The 12,288-nt window shown below is 46.8% G+C and overlaps 1 pseudogene; it reads right to left on the bottom strand.

The window, feature by feature from the left end:
- LOC103607823 overlaps positions 1–10,784 on the bottom strand; it is a 13,279-nt pseudogene extending 2,495 nt beyond the window's left edge.
- Positions 10,785–12,288: the final 1,504 nt, after the last annotated feature.

The following is a 12,288-nucleotide window of genomic DNA, read 5'->3' as shown; positions in this document are numbered from 1 at the left end:
ACCGCCGCCGCCGCCCCCGCCGCCCGCAGACCCACGGCGACCAAGCGACGGCGGCGGCCACAGCCCCCGCGCCCCGCTCTACGGTGACAAACAGTTTGTTCTTTTTGGTGCAGTTGTAAATGCGGTTGTGTCATACTTGTCTTTCTGATTGTCCCCGTGAGTGTGTAGATTGCACCTGATTTGTGTGTGTGGACACCATATCCTGCGACTTTGGTGAATTTGTTTATTTGTTCTGACATTTACTTTGTGAAACTTTTCAGTCTTTCTACCTGTAAGATCAAATTATCTGTGAATGGTGGTAATTTTCATTTTTTCTTCCCAAGTTAAAGCCTTTCCCCCGTTCCCTTGCCTCGTTGCTCTGGCTGGTCCTTCCGTGTCCTGTTGAACAGAAGCGTGAAAGAGACGACTGTGCCTTTTTCTTGATTTTCACGAGAAATCTTTCCGTCTGTCACCAGTGAGGAAGGTTCACTGTGGCTCCTTCATATACGGTCTCTATTATGTTTAGGCAGTTTCTTGCTATTGCTAGTTTGTTCAGTGTTTTTACCATTAAATAGTGTTGAGTTTTGTCAAATACTTTTAAAAATCGATTAAGGTGTATGTAGTTATCGCCCATTATTATGTAAATGTGATGTATTCTATTGATTGATTTTCACACGTTAAGTCATCCTTGTGTACTCAACAGTACACAATGTCATCATTTTTTTGTGGCCCTTCGCCAGTTTCTCACTGAATCCCTCTGTCCCTTCCTCTTTGCCACCTCTGGTAACCTTACATGTTCTCTCCCGTTGAAAGTTCAACATGTTATTGTGATTGTTGTATCTCTCTCTCTTTCTTTTTTATATTTTATTTGTTTATTTATTTATTTTAGCTCCCACTTATGAGTGAGGACATGCAGTATTTCTCTTTCTGCCTGGGTTAAGATAATGTTCTCTAAGTTCATCCATGTTGCTGTGAATGGCAGAACTTCATTCTCTTTTATGGCACAGTAGTATTCCCTTGTATACATTTACCACGTTTTCCTTATCCAGTCATCTGACAATGGACATTTAGGTTGGTTCCAACTCTTGGCTATTGTAAATAGAGCTGTGATAAACATGGGAGTGATTTTCATCCCTTTGGGTATATATCCAGCGGTGGGATTGCTGGATCGTATAGGAGTTCTGTCTGTAGCTGTCTGAAGAACCTGCATACTGTTTTCCACAATGGCTGCACTAATTTACAGTCCCACCAGCAGTGTAGGAGGGTTTCCCTTTCTCTACATCCTTGCCAGCATTTGTCATCCTCTGTCTTTTTGATAATAGCCAGTCTAACTGGGGTGAGATGATGTCTCAAAGTGCTTTGATTTGCATTTTCCTGATGCTTAGTGATACTATTTTTTTCATGTGTCTGTTAGCAATTTGCATATCTTTCTTTGAGAAATGCCTATTCAAGTCCTTTGCCCATGTTTTGATTGGGTTACTTTTTTTTTTATTGTTATGGTGTCTGAGTTCCTTGTGTATTCTTGATACTAATTTCCTGTTGGTTGCATGGTTTGCATGATTTGCATTTTTCTGATGATTAATGATGTTAGGCATTTTTTTGTATAGCTGTTGGTCATTTGTATATCTTTTTGTGAGAAATGTTTATATTGGTCATTTGCTCAAATTTGTGAAGCTTATAATTTCTTCTATGAGTTTTATAGATTAAATTCTTTTTTTTTTTTTTTTTTTTTTAAGATGGCCAGTAAGGGGATCTTAACACTTGATGGTGTCAGCACCATGCTCACCCAGTGAGCTAACCGGCCATCCTATATGGGATCTGAACCCGTGGCCTTGGTGTTATCAGCACCACACTCTCCCAAGTGAGCCATGGGCCAGCCCTATAGATTAAATTCTTATGTTTAAGTGTTTAATCTATTTTGAGTGAATTTTAAATACGTTGTAAAATAAAGGTCCAATTATATTGTTTTGCATGTGGGTATCTACTTTTCCCAGCGTCATTTTTTTTTTTTTTTGATTGGTAAGGAGATTGCAACCCTCAGCATGGTGTGGTCAGCACCATACTCAGCCAGTGAGTGCACTGGCCATCCCTATTTAGGATCCAAACCCACTGCCTCGGCGCTAGCAGTACCACGTTCTCCTGAGTGAGCCATGGGGCCAGCCCCCAGCGTCATTTTTGAAGACACTAAGCTTTCCCCTGTTGCTTTGCCTCCCATGGATTTGTTGCCCCTTTTCCCCTGGGTGTCAGAACCATCAAAGTTTACTCAAAGCCCATCTCTTCTGAGCAGTGAGAAGCCCTGAAAAGGGGTTAATCTCCCAGAACCCTCAAGAGTGAGTCATTCCTTCCATTTGAGAAATTAACCCCAAATTGGGGTTCTCTTCCTGCATTTATTCTCCAGACCAGGAAGTTACAGGAAGAGAACATAGGTGGGGTTTTTGCTAAGTACAGTTTAACAAGTTTAACAATAGAAGCTGGTAACATTCAGTAAGAAAAGCAAGATGACATTCTATAATGCAATTTGCAACAAAAGCTTGATTTTAGCAAACATTCTCTTCTTATAGCAATTTCCTAGTATGTTTACATATCAGTCAGTAAACTGTTTATGAGCCTCTCAGGCTATGGCCAGTTACATAAACATATACCATTAACTTTTATAAAAATTAAGGAAGTCACCTATTGGAAATAAAAAGAGCTTCAACGCTGATGTCAAATTGAACAAAAAAGCAAAGCGTGTATCTTTGTGTAAACCAGAGGGCATAATAGAGTTGAGGAAACAAGAATTATATGAATTGGAATTTCAGAGCAGGAGACTTCTAGGGCAGGGCTTGTGCTAATTCTCAGCAGGGTCTGATGATCACACTTGGCCCATGTTGGGGACAGAGAAACCGGGGAAGTATTAGTTGGTCACTCAGGGCTGGTGCTGGCATGAGAGATCACACAACTCAAGAAGCACCGACATAGTCGGTGTTTCCCACAGGACATTCTCTGTGCTCTGGGTATGAACATGGAGGATTGAGAAGCCAGGCCATGTGTTCCTAAAAGTCAGAGTAAAATCTACCTGAATCAAAGTGCCTAGGAGATAATGTTTCCCCAGAAGAACAGGGCCTACTGATTGGTCCCTCAAGATTTTTGCCACATTTGAAAGCTGCAGGGCGTGGGTGCTAAAGCAGCAAGCTGAAACCTCCAAAGGTCACAAGTGGATTTGCCACAGTCTTTCATGGTTGACCAGTGACCTACTAGAATTTCCATCCAAATCCCTGAAGGGCATTCCCTGAGGAAGACAGAAGAAACAGAGATGGATGAGCCTCATTACAACTGCGTATGTTTCACTGGACTCAGAGGGGGACTGAGAGTGGAGAGAGAAGGGGGCAAAAGCTGTCACTGAAGGTGTAATGGCTGAGGATTTTCTAAAATGGGTATAATACTTCAATCCACAGATTAAAGAACCAACCCCCAACTGGGAATAAAAAAGAAAAGAGGAGAAAATCATATTAAATTCCATCATGGTTAAATTGCTAAAACGAAGCAGATAAAGTCAAATTTCTTTTCTTTTCTTTTTTTTTTTTTACCGATAAGGGGATTGCAACCCTCTGCATGGTGTTGTTCACACAATGCTCAACCAGTGAGCGCACCAGCCATCCCTATATAGGATCTGAACCCATGGCCTCAGCACTCCCAGCACCACACTCTCCTGAGTGAGCCATGGGGCCAGCCCCAAATTTCTTTTCTAAAGCAAATTCACACCCTTACATGTCATTATTAAACAATAAATATCAAAATATTCTAAAACTATTTGTTCATCATAAGAAGGTAAGCAAATAATAAAAAAGCCTCAGATTCATAGGAGAATGGATATACTAAACACAAAAAAATGAAATCAAATTATCAGGAGAGGGGAAAATAACAGAATTGACAGACTAATAAGTCTGAAAGCTCTTTATTTGAATAATAAAAATCAAACAAAAACCATGTATTAACTTTCAGTGTTTATTTTAATGAACTAAATTTGACTCAAACAACAATACACAAATGGGGGAGTGGAAAAAAACATAAATGTAGATTCTGAAGAAACTACAAAAATAAGGATAATTATTAAAATTTCATAAATAAGTTTGATACTTTAATGAAAAAGAAAAATTTCTGGTCAAGTATAAATGATAAAACATTTCTAAGTGTCCCCCATTGACCTGACCTGCCACTAAGGGGCCCCTTGAATGGCCTGCCCTAAGGCCCCCTTGGTGTGCATGGTGCTAAGGGACCCATGGCCTGTCCTGGCCTACCTTTAAAGACACCCTGGCCTGGCCTAGCCTGCCCTGCTACTAAGGAACTCCCTCGAATGGCTTGCCTCAGGGCCCCTTGGCCTGCTCCCCATTAAGAGCACCCCTGGCCTTTCCTGGCCTACCACTATGGGCTGTCGTGGCCAGGTCTGCTGCTAATGACTACACTGACACTAATGGCAGGCCTGGACAGACCTACACAGTAGGCCCACTGGCCTGGCTTGCCTCAGGGCCCCTGTTTTAGTCCATTTTGTGTTGCTATGCCAGAATACTTGGAACTGGGTAATTTACAAAAAAAAAAAAAATGAAATTTACTGCTTAGTTTCTGAGGCTAGGAAGTACAAAGTCCATCTGGTGGTGGCAACAGTGACCCAGGGGTCTCACATTGCAAGATGCTGGAATCAGGGAGAGCAGAGACAGAGAGACTCTCATGTGCTCTTCTTTTAAAGCCCCCAGAACCACACACCTGACCACCATTTTTAATCAATACAATTTGGCATGGTCTGCCCCTGGTCCCCCAAAACTCATGTCCTTTTCACATGCAAGTACATTCATTTCATCCCCCACAGTCTTAACTTGTTTCAACTCGAGAGTCCAAAGTTCAAAGTCCCATCTGTGAAATCAATACAATTTATCTGCTTCCAAGATACAGTGGTGGGACAAACATAGGGTACATACCCCATTGCAAAAGGGAGGAATAGGCCAAAAGAAAGGGGTATTGGGTTCTAAGCAAGTCTGAAATCCAGCAGGGCAGGCATTAAATCTCAAAGATGGTGAATCATGTCCCTTGAGTCCATGTTCCATGTCTTCTGCATGCTGGTGTGGGGGCTGGGTCCCCAAGTCTTTGGGCAGTTCTGCTCCTATTGCTTTACTGGCTGCAGACCACACTTCAGCAATCGCAGGCTGTCGTTCCACTCTGTAGCTCTACAGGTCTGGGGTCTCCATGGCGATCCTGCTCCCATGGCTCCACTAGACATGATGCTGATGGGGTTTCTCTGCTGCAACTTCAACCCCATGTTTCCACTTGGCATTGATCTAGTGAAGGCTGTCTGCAGTGACTCTGCCCCTGTGACAGATCTCTTCCTGGGCCCCCAGACTTTTCCATACATCCTTTGAAATCTGGGTGGAGGCTCCCAAGTCTTCTGAGCTTAGACATTCTGTGAGCCTGAAGACCTAACACCACGTGGACTCCACCAAGGCTTCTGGCTTGTATTTTCCAAAGCTGCAGGTCCAGCCACACCTCGGGCCAATTTAGCCACAGCTAGAGCAGCCAAAGCAGCCAGGATGCTGGTGCTGGAAACAGGTTCCCAATGTGGCCCTGAACAGTGAGCCCATGGAGGGCTCCTCAATCCAGTTCCCCAAGATCATTTTGTCTCCTTAGATCTTTGGGCCTGAAATGGAAGAGGTGGCCCCAGAGGCTTCTGCAATGCCTTAAGAACCTTTTTCTCCTTCTTTTGATGATCCCGTTCTTTTGTGTTAATCTTAGCACCATTGAATTTTCCTCCTGAAAATGCACTCTGCTTTTCTACCACATGGCCAGGCTCCAAATTTTCCAAATCTTTACACTCTGCTTCCCTTTTAAATTCTGGCTTTATGTCCTGTGTTTGCCACCAAAACTCAGAGTAGGCTCTTACAAGTAGTCATGCAGCTTCCTTAATGCTTTGCTGCTTATAAATTTCTTCCACCCAATACTCTGGTTCACAACTCTTAAGTTCCAATTTCCACAAAATCCTAGGGCATGGGCACAATGTAGCCAAGTTCTTTGCCAGTTCACAGCAAGGGTGATCTTTGCCCCAGTTTCCAATAAACTCCTTATTTCTATCTGAGACCTCCTTTGAATGGTCTTTACAGTCCATATTTCCATAAGCACTCTGCTCATCACCATTTAATAGGTCTCTTAGATATTCCAAACTTTCCCTCATCTTTTTGTCTTCTTCTGAGTCCTCCAAACTCCTCCAAACTCTTAACACCCAGTTCCAAAGCCATTTCCACATTTTCAAGTGTTTATTATGAGCAACACCCCACTCCTGGTACTAATTTTCTGTTTTAGTCCATTTTGTGTGGCTATAACAGAATACTTGGCACTAAGGGCCTCCATGGCCAGGCCTACCATACAGGGTCCCCTGGCTGGCCTGCTCCTAGAGTCTGGCCTGGAACTAAGAGCCCCAGTGGCCTTGCCTGTTCCTAGGGACCTCTGCCATGGCCTGCCTCTGTGGACCCCCTAGAATGGCCTGGCCTGCCACTAGGACTCCCCTGGCCAGGCAGGCCTACCCCAAGTGCCCCCTAACCTGGCATGGCCTGTTCCTAAGGAAGCCCTGGCCCTACCTGGCCTGCCCCTAGGGTTTCTCTAGCCTGGCCTGGACTGTCCCTAGGACACTGATGGCTGGGCCAAGCCTGGCTCAGAGCCAAGGATCCCCCTGACTTCTCCTGGGCTGTCCCAATGGACCTGCTGGCCTGTCCTGGCCTAGCACTTTGGACCACCTCTGTCCTGGCCTGATCTGCCACTAAGGGCACCCATGGTTTGGCCTGCGCCTAGGGCCCCTGTGCCCTCACCTGCCACTAAGGGCTACCCTGGCCAGACATGCTGTGAAGTGCCTCCTACTGCTAAGGGCCAGCCTGGCCTGTCCTGCCCAAGGAATCTACTGGTTGTTCTGCCAAAGGGCCCCCCTTTATTAGCCTGCACCTAGCAGACCACAGCCATAAGGCCACCTGCCACTAAGTGCCCCCCTTGACTGGCCTGTCCCTGGGCCCCCTTGGCCTGTATTGGTGCTAAGAGCCTCCCTGGCCTGCCTCTAAGGGATCATCTGGCCTGGATTTCCCTGCCACTAAGGACCCTCTTTGAATGGCCTGGCTCATGGCCCCCTTAGTGCTATGGCCACCCTGGCCTTGCCTGCCTGTAAGAGACCCCCTGGACTGTCCTGCCCTGCCCTGGGGGTCTCTTAGAGGCAGGCCAGGGCAGACCTGAGGCAGGCCCAACCAGTGGGTCTCTTCTGTACTCCTGGTCAGGCTCACCCATAGTGGTAGTGGGCCCCTTAGCAGGCCTGGCCAGGGACCATTAGTGGCAGGCCAGGAAATTCCAGGGGAACTGTTAATGGCAGGACAGGCCAGATCAACCCAGGGATCTCTTAGAGGCAGGCCAGGCTGGGGGTGCCCTGGGGGGGGGTCTTTCTTTCTTTCTTGGGGGCCCAAAGGGAGGTCAGACCAGGGCCTCCTGCCTGTTAGTGGCAGGGCAGGCCAGGAGGGACATAGGTAAGCTAGAAGAAAGAAGGAAACATAGGAAGAAGGAAAGGAAGGAGAGAGAGAGAGAGAGAGAGACTCCAAAGAAAGAAAAAAGGAAGGAAAGAAGGAAAGAAAGAGCCCCCAAAGAAAAAAAGAAAGGAAGGAAGGAAAGAAAAGGCAGGAATGGAAGGGAGGGAGGGAAGGAAGGAAGGGAGGAAAAGCAGGAGGAAGGGAAGGAGAGGCAGGAAGGTAAGATGGGAAGGGAAGAAAAGGCAGAAAGGAGGAAAGGCAGGAAGTGAGGGAAGGAAAGGCAGGAATGGAAGGTAGGAAAGACAGGAAGGGATGGCAGGAAGGGAAGGAAGGAAGGCAGGGAACAAAGGAAGGAAGGAGGGAAGGAAGAAAGAGCCCCACTAGGCCCCTCCTGGTCTGGACTGACCTGCCTCTAAGGCCCCCCTGGCCTTGCGTGGCATGGCCTGGCACTAAGGGCACCCCTGGCCTGAAATGACCCTAGGGCCCCCTGGCCTAGCCTGCCCAAGGGACCAATTGTACTGGTCTTCCTCTATGAGCCCCTGAGACTGGACTACTGGTAACAGCACCCTGCTGCTTTCTTTTCTTTTTCTTTTTTGTTGCTTTTTCTTTAAAGATGACCAGTAAGGGGATCTTAACCCTTGACCTGGTGTTGTCAGCACCATGATCTCCCAAGTGAGCCACAGGCCAGCCCTTTTTTTGTTTGTTTTTTCTTGTTTTATTTATTTATTTTGGTTTCTCTTATGATTTTTTTCTTTCTTTTTTCTTGTTCGATTTTCTCTCTGGTTTTTGTTTGTTTGCTTGTTTTTTGTTTTGTTTTGTTTTGTTTTTTTCTTTGTTGTATTTTTTCTGGTTTTTTTTTTTTTTTTTGCATTTTTTAATTTGTATTTTTCTGTCCTCTTTTTTTTTTTTTTTTTTTTTTTAAAAGATGACCGGTAAGGGGAATCTCAACCCTTGGCTTGGTGTTTTCAGCACCACGCTCAGACAGTGAGCAAACCGGCCATCCCTATATAGGATCCGAACCCGGGGCCTTGGAGTTATCAGCACCGCACTCTACCGAGTGAGCCACGGGCCGGCCTGTTTTCTTCTTTTTGTGGCACTCTTCTTTTGGTTTTCTTCTTTTTGTTGGGGTTTTGTTTTGTGGAGGTTTTCTTCTTTTGCGGCTTTTTTGGGATTTTTATTGTTTTCATGTGGATATAATTTTCTTTTGGGGGGGCTTTTCTTCTTTTCATGGGGGGTTTTGTTCTTTCTGTTGGAGTTTTCTTTTTCTTTTTTTAAAAGATGACCAGGGCCTTGGTGTTATCAGCACCGCACTCTACCGAGTGAGCCACGGGCCGGCCTGTTTTCTTCTTTTTGTGGCACTCTTCTTTTGGTTTTCTTCTTTTTGTTGGGGTTTTGTTTTGTGGAGGTTTTCTTCTTTTGCGGCTTTTTTGGGATTTTTATTGTTTTCATGTGGATATAATTTTCTTTTGGGGGGGCTTTTCTTCTTTTCATGGGGGGTTTTGTTCTTTCTGTTGGAGTTTTCTTTTTCTTTTTTTAAAAGATGACCAGTAAGGGGATCTTAACCCTTGACTTGGTGTTGTCAGCACCGAGTGAGCCATGGGCCAGCCCTGGAGTTTTCTTTTCATTGGGCTTTGTTCTATTTGGGGTTTTTTTTTTTTTTATTTTCCCTTTTTTATGGGGGTTTTCTTTTTGTTAGGGTTTTCCTTGGGGGGGCAGGGTTCTTTTTGTTGGTGTTTTCTTGTATTGGGGGGATCTTTCTTCCTTCTCTTGGCATTCTTTTTGTAGGGGTTGTCTTCTTTTGGGGGTTTCTTTATGTTGTGGTTCTCTTCTTTTTGTTGGGGTTTTTCTGTTTTGGGTGTTTTCTTCTTCTTGTGGGTGTTTTCTACTTTGGGGTGTTTTCTTCATTTTTGAGGTGTTTTCCTCTTTTGGGTGATTTCCTCTTTGGGGTGTTTTCTTATTTGGTGTGTTTTCTTCTGCCTGGGGTTTTCTTACTTTTTAAGGTTGTTTTCTTTTTCTTTTGGGTGTCTTCTTCTTCTTCTGGGTGTTTTCTCCTTCTTCTTGGTGTTTAACTCTTCTTTTTTTTTTCTTTTTTCTTTTGGTTCTTTTCTTTTCTGGCACAACTTCTCAGCCAGCTCCATCTTCACATGCTGCCCTGACTGCAGCACACTGGTGACCTCCATGTTCCAACTGGTCTGGATGGAGAGAAGCAATCGGTGGCCACCTGATGCAGCTGGACACCCATGGCACAGGGCACTGGCTCACAGCGTGCCTTCCCAGGTACCATTTTATATGAGGTCTCCACCACCCCAGTTTACAGGTGGGGAAACAATGGCCCAGGGGTCAAGTGTGGAGGGCAGGCTGGCAGGTCAGGTGGTGCACCAGCCTGATGAAGCCAGTCTAGAGCTTAGCTAGCTGCTCCTGGAGCTCACGGGCCTAGGACAGCACGAGCTGGTGGTGGCATGGTGGTGCTGTGTGCCCTCTGGCAGCTGCCTGTGCTGCTTGCCTTAGAGCCAGCAGCCCACCACAGCTCCAGCAGCCACTCCTCCCGCTCCCAGTTCAGGTAGCTCAGACCCTCATTGTCCTCTACCTGAGCCCAGAGCTGACCCACCAGGCTCTACAGCTGCTTCTGCCACTGCTCAGCCTCCACCTGCAGCCGCTGTTCTTCCTCGCTGGGCCCTGCTGGAGGCTCTGTGGGTGGAGGCTCAGCTGAGAAAGGAATCAGATGATAAGGAATTCTGGTTTCTGGAGTTGCACAAAACCCTCTTCTTGACCCACAGCTCCTAATTCAGCCTCGCCCCAGATAATGGCTTAATGTCTAGTCATTCCTCATGCCCAGGTGATGGTCAATCATTCAAACCATTTTCAAATAGAGTTCTTCTCATTCTTGTGCTCAAGGCAACTGTGGGTGGCTGACAATGGGCACCCCACCCCTCTTTGCAGATGGGGACACTGAGGCTCAGATGAGCAGACTTGCCATCTGCTGGTGCACACCTCTTTCTCTTCCCCCCACCTGCTCCTAGGCCACACCAGTCCCCGCTTACCTTTCTGCCTGCTTACATCGGCCAAACAGGTGTCTGGCTCCTGGACCTGATGCAGGTCCTGCTCCTTCCTCAAAGCGTGCACCTGCCCAGAGCACAGGGGCATGAGCCATGGAGGAAGCGGCCACAGAACAGACAGGCTGCCACCTCCCTCTCTACCCCCGCCCCCATAAAACCAAAACCCTGTGCTGCAGCCACTCACTTGTTGTGGCAGGAACCTGGATGTCTCAGGCTTCTTCATCTGGAGCTTCAAGGATGCCTTCCCTTATCACAAGGACCTGACACTTCCTCTTCAGTTGGGACTGGCAACACTTGTGGTCCTCATCATTGTTCCTGTGGCCAGAGGTGGTGGAGAATAGAAAGAATGAAGAACAGAAAAGACCACTTTGGTGACCAGTGCACTGACTTTGCCACACAACCAGAGGACCATGGCATGGGAAGGGGATCCCAGGAAGAGTCACAAGTAACAGTCCAGAGAGTGGAAATGAATTGCCTGGAGCCACACAGTGAGACACTGGCACAGCTGGGGCCAGAGCTTGGCTCTGCACATGTTGAAACCTGTGCGTTCACATCGTCATGCTCACCTGTACCCTCCCACCTCCCACAACATCACCTGCGTGGAAGCCCCCCAGACCTGCCCTCCACCGTCCCCCTCCTACCTGTTGTCCTCCAAGTGCAGGTGGAGAGCATCTCACTCTTTCTTCAAGTCATGGTACGACTGCAAATACAGAAAGGTGAAGTCAGGATTCGGCAGGGAGAAGGAGGAGTCAGGGCACACTTACAGTGACACCTACAGCAACTATTCAGCAGTAACATTTCCTCCCCCTGAATCACACTTGACATCTTTTTCAAGGCATTTCCAATCCCATGTTCTCAGTTAGTTTTACTAAGAACTCAGTAAAGGTGGAAGAGGCAGGGAAAGAGATCTGATTTACGGCTGGTGACAGAGGCCCAGGGATATCAGGTCATGTTGCCATTGTTATGACTGTCATCACCATTGTTTGACTCTGTACTGAGCACGTCACCAGGCACCATGCTAACAATCCATTGAATCCTCACAACCACCATAGGAGGGAGTTACTATTATTATCTGCATTTTGTAGATGAAATACAAAGTATTAGAGGTTAAGTGCTAACAACACTTACAGCTCGGATGTGAACATCCAGGTCTATCTAATTCTCTCAGGCCATTTTCCCCCCAGGGGTGGAGGTGCAAGCATGAGGGCAGGTGGCTGGGCTCACCCTCTCCACCTCCTTCTGTTGTGCAGAGACAGCGGTCAGACTCCACTGCAGCTCTTTCATCTGCACTCACATGAGCACAGGCAGTTCACCAGATGTTCACACTCCCCTGGAATAACAGAGGTCAAGATGGAGCCCAAAGGACTCCCTCAAAGGCCTGCCAAGGCACCAGGTTGAGGGAGGAAGGGTGCCCAGATTCACACCTGCTTTCTGCCAGACCACATGGTGAGCGTCGGCCTGGGCTCTCTCTAATGGTGCCTTTTTGGACATTAAGACATCAGTGATCTGAATCTGAGCCTTTGGGAGAAAAGCCAAATGGGTGCTGAGAGAGGGAAAGGAAGGTTCTCTAGGGGACATGAGGGAGGCCATACAGTCCACTCACCTGCAGTTGTTCCTGCGGGGAGTTCACCTGCTGACACCTACTCTCCTGCTATAGGAAGAGGAAAGAAACATCTCTTACTGGGGATGCAGAGATGCAACAGCAAGGGACAGGCCCCAGGAATGCC

The sequence above is a fragment of the Galeopterus variegatus genome, unplaced genomic scaffold, assembly GCF_000696425.1.
Source record: "Galeopterus variegatus unplaced genomic scaffold, G_variegatus-3.0.2 Scaffold7741, whole genome shotgun sequence".
Taxonomy (NCBI): domain Eukaryota; kingdom Metazoa; phylum Chordata; class Mammalia; order Dermoptera; family Cynocephalidae; genus Galeopterus; species Galeopterus variegatus.
Note: the sequence above shows the minus strand (reverse complement) of the source record. Positions and strands in the feature narration are given on the sequence as shown.